Source organism: Nanorana parkeri, unplaced genomic scaffold, assembly GCF_000935625.1.
Source record: "Nanorana parkeri isolate BGI_ZX_2015 unplaced genomic scaffold, ASM93562v1 scaffold417, whole genome shotgun sequence".
NCBI classification, from domain to species: Eukaryota; Metazoa; Chordata; class Amphibia; order Anura; family Dicroglossidae; genus Nanorana; species Nanorana parkeri.
Genome location: NW_017306685.1, coordinates 771397 through 789040, shown reverse-complemented (window position 1 = coordinate 789040; position 17644 = coordinate 771397).

Genomic DNA, 17644 nt, shown 5'->3' with positions numbered 1-17644 from the left:
GTGTTGTAAAGTAGCCACTGCTCCAAGCTCACTCCCGTGATAGCTAATTTGTATTGAAGTTATAGTAATTGAGATTGCAGTCCCTCACGGGAGCGAGCTTGGTCTGGTGGTAATACGCATGTCTCTTGTACTCATTATTGCTTATTCCAGAGTTTAGCTTTAAGTTACTGTCGTCCAAGTTGATAAAACTATTAAAGAGTGAGAGAGATTGTGTTGCTGTTACCTCTGTTAATAATCTTGTTAAAAAGGAGACATAGGCACAGGGGCGTAACTAGAAATCCCAGGGCCCCATAGCAAAATTTTGTATGGGGCCCGATGATTGCTAGCTATGCCAAGTGCAGAGCCCACCTGGGAGTGACCCTGCAGAGCCCACCATAGACTCTCTATAGTGGGCTCTGCAGGGTCTCAGATGGGCTGCCCACCTCTTACCTGTCAGCGTTGTCCGCCTCCGTGGTCACCGGGGCCCCGCCTCCTCTTCCGTCCCAGGGCCATGCCTCCTCTTACATCACTGGCCCCAGCTGCTCTTAGGTCGCTGGCCAGTGATGTAAGAGGAGGCAGGGTTGCTCTTAGGCAGGCCCCGCCTCCTCCACTGTGAACGCCGGCCTCTTCTGCCGTAGCTGCTGGCTGTCGGACACAGCCCAGCAGCGGCTATGAGGGGAAACGCTGCTGCTGAGCTGCGTCAGTGACAGCCAGCACCGCTACATGCCATAGCGACCCAGGCGGCCCACACGGCATCAGAGGGATGCCCTGGCCGGGCCCCCCTGTGTCCGGACCCCATAGCGGCCACCTGGGTCGCTGTGGCAGTTGTTACGCCACTGCATAGGCATCATTCCTGTTAAGCAGGGGTGTCAAACTCAACATTATGGTTGCCCTCAAAGGGCCTGTAAGACTATATAAATGTATCTAATCTTTATCATAATTGCCTCTGCATTTGATTATCACTGGTTTTAGTAATAACTAAATACCTAGATCTGAAAGTAGAAGTCTAGAAAATGGCCTGGTGGGCCGGATTCGGCTCCTGGGCCTTGAGTTAGACACATATGTGTTAGGGGGACACTGCATTGCCACTGCTGAAATAAAGAAAATGTAATAGGGAAGTCAGCTAACTTCAGCAAAAAAAAAAGAAAAAAAGTCAGCAATAAGAACAGCTGATTAAATGTAAATTTTGCTTTCACATTTATTCCTGCTGCTTAGAAGTAGAAAAGGGAGAGAGAGAATAAAGTGTCCCAGGTGTCCCTTACCACGCTATTGTACACTCTGTACTGTCTCTACTGCTGCCTGGCGTTTCTAGTTTAGAATAATTTCCTTTTAGTGAAGGACCTGTAAAAGTGTTTAAGGTACTATTTAAACTAAAATTCAGATTTCATGATGACAGAAGGCTAAAGGCAATGCCTTACTTGTGCTTGGCTTTTAATTACTGAGTGGTAATTTGTCATTTTGACCTAGTGCACATTTTTGTCACTGATTAGTTATTCTGTGCTAGTAATAATTTGTTGGTGCAGAGATTTAAAAAAAATCATCAGTGATGAGTTGCACATGTAAATGATTAACTTGTAAAAAATCTGATCATTGTATTATTTTTTTCTAATCTATGCATAGTTTTAATTATCTATGTAGCTAGGGGCAGCCATATCCACCCCTTACATATCCAAGCTTGGCTTTTTACTTTGTGGAGCTACACAATGGTGGTGATTTAGTGCTCATTTTCCCAATGAAAGTTTATAGGTTGATTTACTTAAGTAAATGAACAAAAGCAGGGATAAACCACTATGGTATGCATGCATCGTAGACCCATACACATGAGGAGGTATAGGCGTCTGATCCCTGAACCTATTTACCTGATAACACACTGATGTTCAATGCACGTAGTGCAGTATTAGGTTGGCATGTGCATTGAACACCCTCTTGCTACTTTTGTGCATTTTGTTCCTATAATGTGCAGTATTTACGCTGAACTCTCTATTCTAAAAAGCAGCCTTTAAATCTCATAGATCTGCAAGTGTGCTTCCGATGATCGCAATGCCGAACGGGCTTTTATCTTACAAACATGCTACACACCCGCCGAAAATCGTACGATTCTCGGCGGGTTTTGGAACATGTTCGTAAGATAAAAGTCGTGCGACCTTACAGCAGTAGAGGTCGCACGGCTTCCACACACCTTACGATAATCGTACGATCGTGGGATTTCCCGCGATTATCGTACGATTATCGCAAGGTGTGTGGGCACCTTCAGACACAGGTAGAGAAATTTCACTGAGAGCTCCCTAGACTGACTATTACACAAATATCTATGTATAATATCATTACTAATCTATGGAAGAGCGAACATGTACAAATATGAGTCATATCACAAACTACTCATAAACACTGCAATAATAGATTGCTTCCATATATACTCACTGACATACATTATACTTTCCTTTTAAGAAAACGTTGTGAGTTTTCATAGCTTGTTGGTACAAAGATTATCTCCTCTGAAAGCCATCTTCATCAGACCCTTGGACTAGATATGTTATTTTGCTGTATTTTCCAGATTCACTGAGTGTGACACGGCTTCTCTTGAACTAGTATACAACCCCGGGGTCAAAAGATTGCTGTTTCTGCTGAGTATATCGACTTCTTCCCTGTCAAGTATGGCAGGTCATGATGACAAAGTCCATTTAAAGAAGACATAAATATGCATTCAGAATCATTCGTATCCTCAGTACCACTGGCTAAATGGTACTAAGTTACTTTGCCATATTCCACTCCCTAGGAAAAGTACAAGGACTAGACCTATTCTAGAAGGCACATACGAATCATTATTTTTCTACAGACTAAACTGTATTGCCATATGGACACTGAAACAAAGCTAACACACACTCATAGCATATGAATCGCATGCCCCAACAGCAAATTGGGTAAAACTGTTCTGGAGACAATAAAAGGCCTCCTTTATTCCTGTGTATTAACAGAGCCTTTACTATGTGGTAAGAAGAAATGTATTTAAAAAAAGCTTAGTAAGGACTTGGATTCTTATTAAGTGTAGCTTTAATCCGACATTCATATATTCTCTTTTACTTTCACAACTCCTTCTTTGATTACTCCATTAAAAAGGGATTATTACCACATTCACTCAGTCAAGGTGTTCTAATATGGTCCATTAAAGAGTAAATCTTTGGAATCATAAAAATGTCAACTTTGATCATAAATCTTCATAATATCCTGCAAAAGCTTTGCTTGGCAAACTTGCATTGTGCATTTATGGTCATAGAATCATGGACATATTAAATCTAAAGATCTAACTACTGATGCTGTGGCTTACTATGAAAATAGAGATCAGTCATACAAGGATGACTTGCAGGCCCATTTAATAAGGCTCGAAGCAACCCAAAACAAACAATCAGAAACTGTCTTTAACTGATGTTGTAAACGAATGAAACGTGGATTCTGATACACTGCTTTTGGGTTACTGCTGAATAATAGCATCATTATTCCTATCACTTTTTCTACGAGTGTTAAAATGACCATCCTATGTGTACACATAACACAGGTGAATTTGCTATACTTTTTGCATTGGAACCAGAGTGGAATGAAGCTGGAATAATTGGGAGCGCATTCACACTGTCTCTGTTTTCATGCATTTTCTGCATTTCACAATGAATGCAAAATACATGGACAATTAATAATATATTCTTTTTAATTAGCTTCTTTATCTCCAAGCAGTGCACTGTGAGATAATGCATCATGCTACATTTTATAAGCATTTTCAGCCTCCATAATGTGTCAAAATACATGCCTCTTATAGTAGTGTCAATGGGAGCAGAAATGCCCCTTACATTAATGTCAATGAGAGTCGTGTTAGTACAAGTAGGAATACCCCTTACATTGGTGTCAGCAGGAGTAGAAATAGCCCTTACATTGGAGACAGTGGGAGCAGGATGGCCTTACTTGCCATTGACCTTAACTTTGGTATCAGCGGGAGCAGAATTACCTTACATTGGTGTCTGTGGGAGTAGAAATGCCCCTTACACTGGTGTCAGTAGTAGTAGGAGGACTCCTTACATTAGTGCTATTGAGATCCAATAGGAGTAGAAATTACATTGGTGCCAGTGGCAGTAGAAATGCCCCTTACTGTGGTGTCAGTGAGAGAAGAAATACTTCTTATGTCGGTGTCATTTGAAGTAGGAATACCTCTCACATTGGTGTCAGTAGGAGTAGGAATGCCCTTTACCTTGGTGTCAGTGAAAGTTGTGCCTTTTGGACAGGAAGGGAAGGGACACAGCTGGCAAACAAAAAGCTGACAGTGGTTACTTACAACCTTCCCTTCATCTATCCAAAACTAAAAAAATAAAACTTTGGATTCAGTTCTTCTTTAAATGCAGCCTAACTGCTACCTAAACCTCAACCTAACATCTGAACCTGACCTTTACCCTGAGCCCAGCCCTAAAAATTAACCTTTGTCCTTAACCTAACACTTCAACTTAACCTCACATATATATACATTACGTTCACAATGACTTGAAAGATAAATGTGTGAAATTAGGCCAATTACTTTTGTATATAATCTCTGAAGAAACACAAAATACACACTACACTACTCAACAACATTAAACTATGAACCATTGGAAATGTACATTGTTGTACAGGAAGACACTGCAATGTGTATTGGGGCCAAGTCTTAAAGGGTAAAATGAAATAATATGCCTTACGTCAGGACGCAAGACTACACATAAGATCCTAAAATTACTGAGGCCAGGCAGAAGTCTTCCTGAACATCTGCCCATCTGTAACCACCCTAAACCTCTGCCAGTCTCCCTTAGGGCCAGTACATACTTATACATACAGTATACAGCATCACGCTAATGCATGTATTTATGCATTTCTTTAAAGCTGAACCCTGGATAAACAGAATAGACACGAATGAATGCAGCTCTTGTTAAATAACAGGTTATCCTTTCATTCATCACTCGGCATGAGCTTTCCATTGCACTGAAACAAAGTATCTCTGTGTGAGCAGCTTAGCGATACAGAGTGCAGCAGCATTTGCTACTTATATTCCTCACTAGACATGTGCGATTCGTTTAATTCCGAATTGAAATTTGAACTAATTTGCATCCAAAATGTTTTCTGAATGTCATTCAGAATGAATTTATGTTGTTAAACGTTAACACAAAAGAGAAAAAAAAGCATGGAATCCCCTCCCCAATTCATACCAGACCCTTTAGGCATTGTAGGAATTTTGGGGGGGACCACAATGCCAACCCCAATACCCCCAAAAAAGCCCGCCCCCTTTAAAATCCCTTACCAGACCCTTGATCCGAGCAGCAGCCTGGCAGAGCAGGAAAGGGGAGGATGAGGGTGCACCCACATGCCGTCCCCCTCCTTGTGAATGAGTAAGGGTTAGTTGTTACCCCTACTTATCCACCAAGTACAGTAAAATAGTACATAAACACACTAAACCGTGATAAAAGTCCTATATTTGAAAAAAAAACAACAGTTTTTCATAAGTCTTTTATTTAAAAAAAAAAAATGTCCATTGATGTAATCCACAGGTCAATCAAGTTGTTCAGCAATGAAAATACGTAAAAATACCCAACACGACCAATCCCGACAAACTCTTGCTGCAAAATGACAGCTCTGACTCGATTGTCAACAAAGGGGCGGAGCAAGTTGAGATGGCACAAGACTTGTTGTGCCCCTTTGTTGACATTCGGGAGCAGAACTGTCATAATAACAACTCTGCTCCCGAATGTCAACAAAATGACATCATGACCTGTGTAGTGGTTTTTTGTTTTAAAAAGGGACTTTTTTTCACGGTGTGGTGTGCCAGCAATGAGTCCAGATCTGAATCCCATAAAGCACCTGTGGACAGAACTCCAAACAGCAGTTGGGAAAGGAATCCTTCCAATCTGAGAGACCTGGAGCAGTTTGCGAAAGAAGGTGCCAATATTTTTTTGTGTGTGTGTTTGCACCTTAATACAAAAGGCTGCACATACAGTACATCAGTTTCCCCATGTTCAACTCATTTATCTCATATTTATGTCTTTTCTATGTCTTTTCATGTGTTTGTAGTTTTGTGTGCACACCTTAATGCAAAAGGCTGCACATGCAGTACATCAGTATCCCCATGTGCAACTCATTTATCTCATATTTATGTATTTTCTATGTCTTACAAATCTTAGAAAATGCATTCAAGTACCCCAACTATTAACAAAAATGTATCTTGTTTGTGTATCACTCGGCTGTAGATCCTCAAATCATCTCTGAGGCCTGGTTCACACCTAGGTGATATTGTGCAAAACACAGATTTGCATTTAAGTCAATAGAGGCTGTTTCCCACCTTTGCGAAATTGTCGTGCAAAAAGGTGCAGGAGCTTTTTTTGGGTGGTTGCGTGCAGTTTTGGTCCCATAGACATCTCTATGCATTGATTGGTTTTCAAAGCAAAAGTGCGCAAAAAAAAAAAACCCAGCGAAAAACTCACGAAAACAGATCATTCGACTAGCTGTGAACCAGGCCTCAATTGGTGCTGACACTGTCCTTCCTTCTGGAGGGTGGCTATTTTTGTTCCCCATGGTCCCTGTGTGTGTTGTAAAGTATCCCCTGCTCCAAGCTCACTCCTGTGATGGAATACAATCTCAATACAAATTAGTAAGCTAATCGTGACATTGTTGTCCATCAAGAAAGTGAGCTTGGAGCTGTGGCTCCAACAAAAGTAGCCACCCTCCAGAAGGAAGGACAGTGTCAGCATGAATTCAGAGATGATTTGAGGATCTACAGCTGAGTGATACACAACTAAGCTACAAGGCAAATAGACTGTTCATTTGCAAGGGAATTTCCTTTTATTTTAGTAAATAATCTAGCCACCCTCCAGAAGGGAGGACAGTGTCAGCACCAATTCAGAGATGATTTGAGGATCTACAGCCGACTGATACACAAATTAGATACATTTTTGTTAATAGTTGAGGTAGTTGAATGCATGTTTAAGATTTAACTCCTGAGTTTAGTGTCACTTTAACACACCACAATTCAGCATACTGATTAGCAAGTTCAAAAGTGTTCAAATTAAATTGCTATTGTACATCTTGATAAATAACACATTTATATATTTAAACCATATCAATTAAGAAAAAGATTGTGACAGCTGGGAAATCATTTTAAAAACTCTAACGAAATGCTCCAAATTATCTTGGGCTGTTTTCCTATAATCTCTAAAATGTTTGTTATTACTCTCTCTAGGGAAATCTTCCTTGTACAACATGAATTGTATAATGAAAGTGATCAGTAATTAACGGCTTCCGTACAATAAGCATAACAATTTCTGGATCTTAAGGAAATGCTACCATCTAGTGTTCTACTGAGTAAATACATACAAGCCCTACACAGACAATGACAGATCCCACAGACAGTGCAAAGAGGCCAGCCACTTACTAACAGCTGGTGGGCATGTGCATGAGTTCTTCATTGAGCTCCCGCAGTCACATGCCAATCCTAAGTTTTCGGATAAGTGGCAGCTCAGTCTAGGGGACTCTGACGGTTTGATATACTATCAGCAAATGGGCTGTTCACTTTGTAAAGACATTTTCACTTGCAAGGGAATTGCCCCTTAGCTTTCCCCTTAGCTAGTGAATAATAAAGGATTTGTGCGGCGTTGTTCTTACTTGCATCACAGTTAGGGGTCTGAGGGAGGGTTTGGAGAAGGCAGGAGAAGTGAACAATCTAGGACAACATAGCTGAACTGGAAAGTGAGCTGAATTGGAGAATTTTTCGAAATCAGCTATTTTAGCCTAGATGGTTCACTTCTCCTGCCTTCTCCAAACTCTTTTGTGAATAACCCTGATAGTGCTGGGTTATTTTAGATTTGCAGCATTTACATCCAAGAGGCCCAAAAGTACAAAAGTTTAAAGGAATAAACCTGAATTTGCATTCATTCCATTGGTTGTCTTTTTTTTCCCACCAAAAGTTATTATTACAAAACAGAAATCAATATTTCCAGTCACTTGCAGAAGGAATATAAAAGATTAGGGGGGTTTTCGGGTGTACATGCTGTTCAGACCCAAAGGAAAGCGAAATGCAGTGTGCTTTTGTTTTGCATTGACTTTGAATTGCTATATGTTGCTTTGACCTACTTTTGACTCCCATCTAAGAGACTTATGACTAGTTTTTGAGTTGCTTTTGGCACCTGGCGAGTTGCTTCAAACTGATTTTGCATTTACTATGTGTGTGTGGAGGAAATGCGTGCAAAGGAAGCAACTCAGGAGCAACAAAAAAAAAAGACCATGCACATGAGAGTTCATTTAACCCAGTACATGAAAGAATTGCTGGCAGGCAGGTAAAATGCTTCTTTGCAAAGGAGACACACAGAGCTTTTCCTGCAATAGAAACCTGCCTGCCAGCAATGATATTAAATAGGACTTTAGTTTGGCTGGAAGAACACGTTTTGTGTGAGCTTCTATAATTACAGCAGCAAATAGGGTGTCTATTTGTCTATGACAGCCAAAGGGTGTTTTCATTACACAATATTTAGATGAGAACTCCGGGAAGGAACAAAATTAACCCTTGCAGTGAGGCTACTTACACACTGTAAGGGGTTAGGTGCTCGTTTTTGTAGGGTGTGGAAAGTGGAAAAAAATATATACCGTACTCACCCGAACCTTGGACCCGTCTGGAGCCTCTCCCCATAGCAGCCAGTTTGCTTCTTTGATTTGCTTTCAAACATGGACTACAAAAATGAAAGTTAAAGGCTGCAAGTAAAATAGAGCTAAGAAACAGGTGAACTGTCTCTTCCTGGGGTTTCAATAAAGTGAATGAACTGACGAAAAATGTGCACAAGTAATAGAATGATGAATTTCTATATATTGTTATCCCTATAAAGCAAAGGAAATATGGGATAACAAACACAAGAATATAAAATATTATGAATTACTCAAACTGTAAATGGTAATATGCTGGCTCATTCATTAAAGCACTGCAAAGAGCTATGATGTTCAAAAGGGTTATTTGAGGAAGGGGGTCCCTAGATTATTAGATATATTAATTATTAATCTATTGCTAAACACATTTTGGTAGACACAGTGACAAAGTAACGTTTGAGGGATTTCATGATGATATTCATACTTTGCATTGAAAGGTTGTATGTTTCACCCATAGTCTCAATGCCACAAATCAAATGACTTCTACTGACCTAACTAATCAAATGACCTCTAAGTAACCTAAAATAGGATATGTATATTAGTACATTATATACATTATATTACACCATGGCTCTCAACAATGAATTGTAGAATAATTCCAAATTTCATATTTTTCCATAAAGGGGATACGTATAATTTTTGTATAGGGATGCAATGATAACGCTATCCGTATCGGTGGCGATACTGTGCATTTTCATGAGTACTTGTGAAAATGGCCCAATACTAAATGTCGATACCGGCACTTTAAATCTTTTTACCAGATGCGCTGTCTGAGGTCACCTCACAGCCTACCATAGACCCTGCACAGCCTCCTGAGAGTGCACACACAGCCTGAGACCCCGCACAGCCATCTGACCCCCCCCACACAGCGTCCTGAGAGCCCCACAGCCACCTGAAAACCCACTGAGCCACCCGAGGCCCGTGAGAACCCACTGATGACATCGGGCCAGCACCCCAGAGTAGAACAGAGTCTGTAGCTTCATGTTATTCTGCATTGATGTATACATTGCTGGGATTTGTAGTCCTCTATAGCTGGTTGACATTTGGCATTGCTGTATAATGTATGCTGGGATTGTAGTCCTCTCTAGCTGATGGTATTATTCTGCTTTGCTGTATAATGTATCGCTGGGAATTGTAGCCCTCTATAGCTGGTGGTATTGTGCTGTATAATGTATTGCTGAGATTTGTAGTCCCTCTACAGCTTGGAGTCAATGGCAGAACTACCAGGGTCGAAGTAATCGCAGCTGTTTACCGCTGTCCTAAAATCATTAGTCTGTATTGTTTTAGAAAAACTGTCACATGACACTAAAAAAAAGTATCTGTAACTGGTATCGGCGAATAGTTGAGGAAAACTATTGGTACTCGGTCAGGAAAAAATGGTACCGATGCATCCCTAATTGTTTTACATATTTTTATGGTCTGGTCCTAAAAAAATATTTTAAATAAAATAATAATCCAACCTACAGCAGTTTAAGCCTTCTGTTCACATGTGAAGCGTTTTATCACTATCAGAGATATAGAAAAAAAACATGCAAAACTTACATATATATTTACTTTTTTTCAAACATGCAAAACTAAAACTTCAAAAAAATATATAATATAAAGTTCTAGTTATGATAATAAGTTTAAAAGTTGTAACCAAATGTGGGATGTGCTGAGAAGTACTCCTCAACTGCATTAGTCCCTGGATTCAAAATACATTGCTACACCAATGTCACTTTTGCAGTTGTTCTGTGTAATAAAAGTCTGTTACAAGCTTTGATGCAGAAAGTTAAGGGCATGCATACACAGGCTCTTGAGATCAGTTAAAGAGGAACTTTATCCTCATCTTTAAAATGACAACAAAGTCACCTTTAGAAATGTTTAGTAATGAATCTACAAACAGATACACATAGATAATTGCAGGCCTTTTATTCTCTTCATACCTTATTTTTTACTCTTCATTCTTCTCATAGTGGCCATTTTTACTAAGAGCAGATTAATCCATCTCCCTTTACTTCCTGGAACTCTGGCACTTGTGACTAGGACATGTGATCACGTGCATCATCTCAGGGGAGGAAAATGCCTTTCCCTGAGATCTCGTGAGATTACAGATGAGATTTCTCAATAGTGCTCTGCTAATGAAACCTTCCCAGGATGCATCTCTTAGGCATGGGCTACATCACTAATGCCTAAGAGGACCCGGAAGTGGAAAAACTAACTGGGAAAAAAACAAAATGAAAATATGTTTAATGAATGAATGTAAGATGATTTCATATCAGCATACAGAGCTGCATGATGTGATTTTTAGTGAAAGAGGGTAAAGGCAGGTTGAGATCTGCTTCAATTGCAAATTCACATGAGCACATCTCAAACACCTGGGTATATTAGCCTTTAATCTGCCACCATTATAAAGCATAATACAATTTCCCATTTTTATTAAACCAGCTGTCAAATCATTGCATTATACTGTATGTGGTGGAATGCTCTATCAAATGCAGTTACTAAGAGTTGAATAAGATATCAGTCAGATAAGGTTGAAAACTTTGGTGGCACCTGAACAAACAGAAATGGTGGGGGTGTGTTCACGTACCTCCCAACCGTCCCTCATTTGGAACCATATCCCACTTTCCCTTTCCTCCTCATTCGTCCCTCTTTTTGGTCTGATGTACAGATATCTATGAAAAGGTTCTATTTAACTACCACTAAAACCTTTATTAAACTAATAACCTTCACTAAATTAACTATTCACTAAAACCTCGATCCTAGTTATTATCTTGTTTGCTTTCTTGAAAAAGCCAGTATAAACTAAATGGAATTGTGTAAAAAAAAACAAAAGCAATTCTGGTTTTAACCAAACCTTTTTGGCAAATAAATTCTTAATTGTTGGCATAACTGGGGGTGGCAGGAGTGTGTCCATTGCCTAAATACATTGTGCTGGAAGGTAGGACTGTTTGCCACTTTAAAAGAAGAGAAATATGAAGCTGGCCGTTGGTGACCTCCTTTGTTCTAGATCAATCAGTGATATAAAAAGTATCAGTAGAGAAGCATGACATCATGCCATCTAGCAGTTTCAGGGTCAGCAGTCGACATATTTTTGGTTATGACAGGCTTCTTTTACAGCCGTACTAAATCACATCTTAAAAAATTGATAGTGGGTAAAGTTCTATGGCAGAAAAGATTTTGACCATCTTCTGCCATAAAACAGATTTTCCTCCCTGCTATGAATTAAGAGGAAATTTTCCAGGTTACTGCCTAATTGGAAAGCCCAATTTACATTTATCTAAAAATTGCAATCCCATTTCCTAAAACATTCTATACCATTACGGCTCATTCACACTCATTTTCAGTGCCTTAAATGACTTCAACACCATACAAACCCTTTTCTCTGCATTGTCTTGCTGTAGCGTAGGGTCATCAAAGCTCAATGTGCATTTGTATTGTGTGCATGATGGGGTTGACTTACTAAAGGCAAACTGCTGGTTTACATTACAATTGAATTTTTCCTTAGCTTAGCTAATGATGATGAATATTCACTTTGCAAAGAACATCCTATCATTAACAAGGGGGAAAAAAAACCTAACAAACAAAAAACTTTTTTTTTTCTTGAACATGACTGGATGACGGAGGTCAGCGGAGCTTCACCTCATTTACTAAGCTTAGAGAAAAACCTTTGCCCAGATTGTTTGCAGTTTTCTTAAAGGTGCCCATACACCTTGCGATTATCATTCAGAAATCGAACATGTTTAGGTTTTCGTATGATAATCGGGCAGTTGATGGGAAGTGATCACAATTACTGTACTCCTGGACGAATTTCCTCGATCGGTCAGGCTGGAAAACTTTTTTTCAAATCGTACGCAAAAGCAAAAACTAAATCAATGGATTAGTGGTGTTTCCATGCGATGAGGGCACAAAAAGAAACGAATGATAATCGCAAGGTGTATGGCCACCTTTAAAGTATTGCAGACATTCCTCCTTCCTGTGCTTGTAGTTCCCCATGCTAACCTCCAGGTGTCTATCTTCAATAGTCAAACAAGTGCATAGAAGGGAAAAATATTTCAAAGTATTAATCACTTAGTAGCTGGAGATGATCTGCTTATGGCAATCACTTCTTTTTTTACACATTGATCTGTCAAAACAGGGCTAATCTCAAGGCCCATTTGACCTCTTGCTGTCCGTTAATGTAAATAGGCCGTCAAGCTTTTAACAATTAAAAAAAAAATCCTGTGCAGTTAATATATTTTGCTTCAAAACCTAATGGAACAAGCACACACATCAATTTAAAAAATACAGATCAAATATCACATAAATCCTATTACTCTGTAAAGGGTCTGTAAATGCAAACTTTAGAGAACCACTAAACAAATGAGAATAATGCCTAGCATCTCCAGCAAAAGATCACATTTATTTAGTATGGTATTAAAGCCTAAACCCAAGAACAAAAATGTAATATATTGCAGCTTACCAGCCCTGACATGTACTTGGCTGTATTAGTTTCTTCTTTCAGGTTTTCTTTCCCTTCATTTTCACCTGGACGTAACACACTTCCTGTCCAAGGGTGAATATGCTCACTCACTGTACATTAAGGAAGAGCAGCATGGTAACTGAGTGTCCCTTCATACCTGCACATTCTGTGAACGCGTGCATTGATGTGTGTTTGCCGAACGTGTCAAAAATGTGCAACGTGCTTGTGGTGCCATTACTTGTTAATGGCACCCCAAACAAGGCCAGGAAAATGGACATTTATCCTGTGCATTGACCCACGTTAAACTTGCCAAACCAGTGGTGAAAAAACACGGTACGCCTGTCGCAGAATCTGCTACATGAGCTTTCCCACATTTATTGCATGCGCAGCACGAATTTAAATCAATAGGCGCGGTGTAGCATCAGAACACAGGACGTTATCACCTAACAAGATTTCTGGCAGAATCAACAGGTATGTGTTACGTTACCAAACATATGTAACACTTTCAATAATGCGTTTAACAGACTTAAAGGGAGCAAACAAATAAATTGTTAGGGTTTACATACCCTTTAGGCATGCAATGAGTTGCATATTTGCAAGAAATAGAAAAAGAGAATTGAACTGACAATGAAAAAAAACTGGTATGTACTGATTGCAATTTTTTTTTTTTTCACAGGTAAAGTTTTATTGTGTTTTTTAAACACATAACAAAAAACAAACGACACACGAAAATTAAAATTACATCACAATTTGCAGACAGGTAATACAAAGAGTCACAGAACATAATAAAAAAAAACAGAAAAGCAACATAAAGCGTGGATCTTAGGTACCATAGGTGGGAAGATACAGTTGAACCTACTGATGGGCTGGTCTAGGATACATATCCCCAGGTGCGCGGGTAGAGGGGTATGAAGGAGAAAGGAGACCCGCCCCCTCATCTCATCGACGGTAATCCGGAGGCATCTGGAATAGAGTGGAACCCACCGCATGCAACCCCAACCTACAACACTCTCATCTCAGCCCACTGCCATCCTACTGATCAGAGGGTCCAGGCGGGAGCAGGGTCTCTCCGCCCGGGCCCTGCAGGGTAAGCCCCCAAGCTTCCACCCAGTCTCCCCAGATCCGATCAAACTTGCGTATACAGTTGCGGCTCATATACGTCAGCCTGAAAAGAGGGAGAATTCTATCGATCGTGTGTAACCATTGTCCCACCGTGGGGGGAGTGGCTAGTTTCCATTTTAGGATGATTTCCCTGCAAGCATAGAAAGCAACATGAAAAATAAGTAGCTTCATAGCCCTAGTCATTTGTAGGGTATCCCCACAACCGAGCAGAAATATTGAGGGGTCCGCCTCCAGCTGCAGCCCAGTCCCAGCATTAACAGTGGATACTACAGAATCCCAATAAGGTCTGAGCCGGCGACCGGACCACACCATATGAAAAAACATGCCCATCTCCACAGTACATCGATTATAGTGAGCATTGGCCATAGGATATATCCTGGCGAGCCTAACAGGGATGTAATGCACTCTGTGTAGGAATTTCAGTTGTATGGACAGTTACCTAGGGGAGATCACTGTAGAACAAATGCCTGGACACACGCTTCCCAACTGTCCTCAGTTAGAAGGGGAATATCCTCCCTCCACCTCTCAAAGAAGCCCACAAGTGAAGGGCCACCGCCACTGGTCAAGCGGAGGTAGAGAGAGGATAAAGGTTTATGCATCCTGTCTTTCATTAAGAACCGCTTGACACTGTCGGAATCAACGGTCACCGGATCAGAGTACTGGGCTCTACACGCATGTTGCAGTTGCATATACCTGAAGCGCATAGTCAGGGGTAGGTTGTACATAGTCCGGAGTCTGTCGTACCCCAAAAGCGTATCCCCCGGCATGACATGTTTGATGAGTGTTATCCCGTGACAGGCCCATGCCAGGGGAGCGTCCGTCCCCTCCTTGCCCTGGCCCATACCGTCAACACAGTGCGCATAGGTCCAGTGACCGCCACATTAGATTTCGGACCCCGGAATACCAAATTACTCAGCTCCTCATAGGAACCCAACAGGGTTGCCTCCAGAGTCACCGCCGGATTGTCTTGATCTCGCTCGAACCTATGGTTGCCACCTGTCCAGGATTCACCCGGACAGTTTGGAATGCTGTGTCCGGGTTTCATGGCAGCAGAAACCCGGACACAAGATGTCAGGCAGACAGGGGCCAACCAAAATTAAGATAGGGGCTACTGTACCCAGTGGCGTCACAAGGGGGGTGCGGCCCGCACCCGGGTGCCCCCATTGGAGGGGTGACACCAATATGACTGACAGTCATTTTGTTGTCACCCCTTATGAAATGTCAGGCACTCGGTCACGGACCGAGAGCCCGACAGTGTCAGGAGAGAGGAGGGGAACCGGCAACATACCTTATCCCATCGGGTGAACGTCTCCTCCTCTCTCTGCCGGCGTCCATCACCAAGATGGCTGCCGTGAGGCATCAAAAAGACCACTGCGCATGCGCGATGATGTCACGGCGGGGTTTCACCCGGTCCCCGCCCCCAGGTGACACCCACCCTCGGGTCGCCACTGACTGTACCCCCACTGAAAATAGTCTCAACTGTGATATTTACATATGAATGGGCTGAGCTATTTACATATGAATACGCCACCACTCATTCTCCCCAAAAAATGTCTGTGCGTTGCTTGAATGTTCGTGTTTTGCTTGAAGAAAAGGTGGCAACCCTACTCGAACCACCAGCGAACAGTCACTACTGATTGCAATTTAAATGCGACTAAGGCTTAAACAGCTAAATACACAGTGAAGAATCAACAGCAAGACTATGATCATCTCTGTTCTCTTCCTTCCCCAAGCTTTTTCATTGTGAAACTGAAATACTCTACAGTGCAATAGAGCTTTTATTTGCAGATCCACAAAATGGATACACAAAAAAAAAACAACAAAACCCCCCTGAAGATAGTAAACACCAAATGTTATCTCTTATACTCTGTACCGTTATCCTATCTATGTATTGGAGGCGGAGCTACACACCAGGTGCAAAACAAAATTGTCAAACTGATTAAGACAATATAAATAAAATGGCATTTGGGCTAATAACACCTAACAGTTGTAAACAGAAAGGGGGGTGCCTGCAGCTCAAACACCAACCTGGAGGACCTTATACCCGAAGCTAGCATCAAATGAGGCAGAAACATCCACCTGAACATGGAACATGTGATCAGGCTAATAGGTGGCAGTCTTGCAAGTCTGGAAAACAGTTACCCTAATTATGAAAAGCCTAAGGGCCAGTTCACACCATATGCAGTTATGATGCAGTCCATTCCGTTTGACTGCTGCAGTCAAAATACATCACAATGCTTTCCTATGGGCTTTTTTGTGCTTTATTCACACCATTGCAGTGTGAATAAAGCCCAAAGACTTTAATCAAAGAGGGAGAGGTCAATGGTCTCTGAAGCAGAATGTAAAGAGCAGTCTTGGCCTTTGCTGATGCTGAGAGACAAATGCTGGCCCAAACCCAACTGCAGGAAGGAGAGGATTCATTCCACATAGAAACTCCTGTAATGAAAGCCCCTAAACTCCTAGTGAGGACCCAGCAAGCAGCACACAGACACTGGTTTTTTTTTTTTTTCCTCAGCCTGAGTCCCCCGCCAGGAAACAGCTGAAGACGGAAGACCAGCCAGAAGAGGTAAGGGTAAATAATTCATAACAATTATTATTTGTAGCCCAACTGATGTTTTATAAAGTACTGCTGATATTTGTAATGATCTATAGCAGGTGCCATTCTGCATTGCAGCAATGCAGAATGGTACCCCCTATAGAGGACTACAGATCTCAGCAGTACTTTATACAGCAATGCTATTGTTGTAGAAAGTATTGCTGGTATGTGTAGTCCTCTATAGGGGGTACCATTCTGCATTGCTGTAAATATGGATACACCCATGGCCAAAACGGAGGAGGGTAATGCTGGAAGTTGTAGTTCTCTATATCCGTTACCATTCTGCATTTCTGTAGAGAGTAATGCTGGAAGTTGTAGTCCCCTATAGCCGTTACCATTCTGTTTTTCTGTAGAGAGTATTGCTAGAAGTTGTAGTCCTCTATACAGAAATGCAAAATAGTAAAGGCTATAGGTGGGCATTGTAAGAGCCGGGGGGAATCTCACACCGGGGCCCATTGTTCCACCACTGCTTGGGATGCTGCTCAGAGTAAGAGAAAAGGCTTCAAGTAATCCCAAATTCCAGACAGCTGTTAAGTGGAGACCAGAGGGTTAGATGGCCGGAGGTGACCAAAGTCACTGTAAGTGAAGCAGTAGAAATGGATCGAATATCTACTTGGCGATTTGCAACAAGAGTAGCAGCGGGGAGATGCTTTAACACTGTATGGCATGAAAGTGCACACAGTATACGCCGGCAGTCCTAGAGTGTTAACCCATATCACAACAAAGCCTTCAGGAAATGCGGAATGGCACGCAGCAGCCCATGAAAATGAGGGAACACCAGCCAGCGGCTATGGACCTGGAAAGCACTC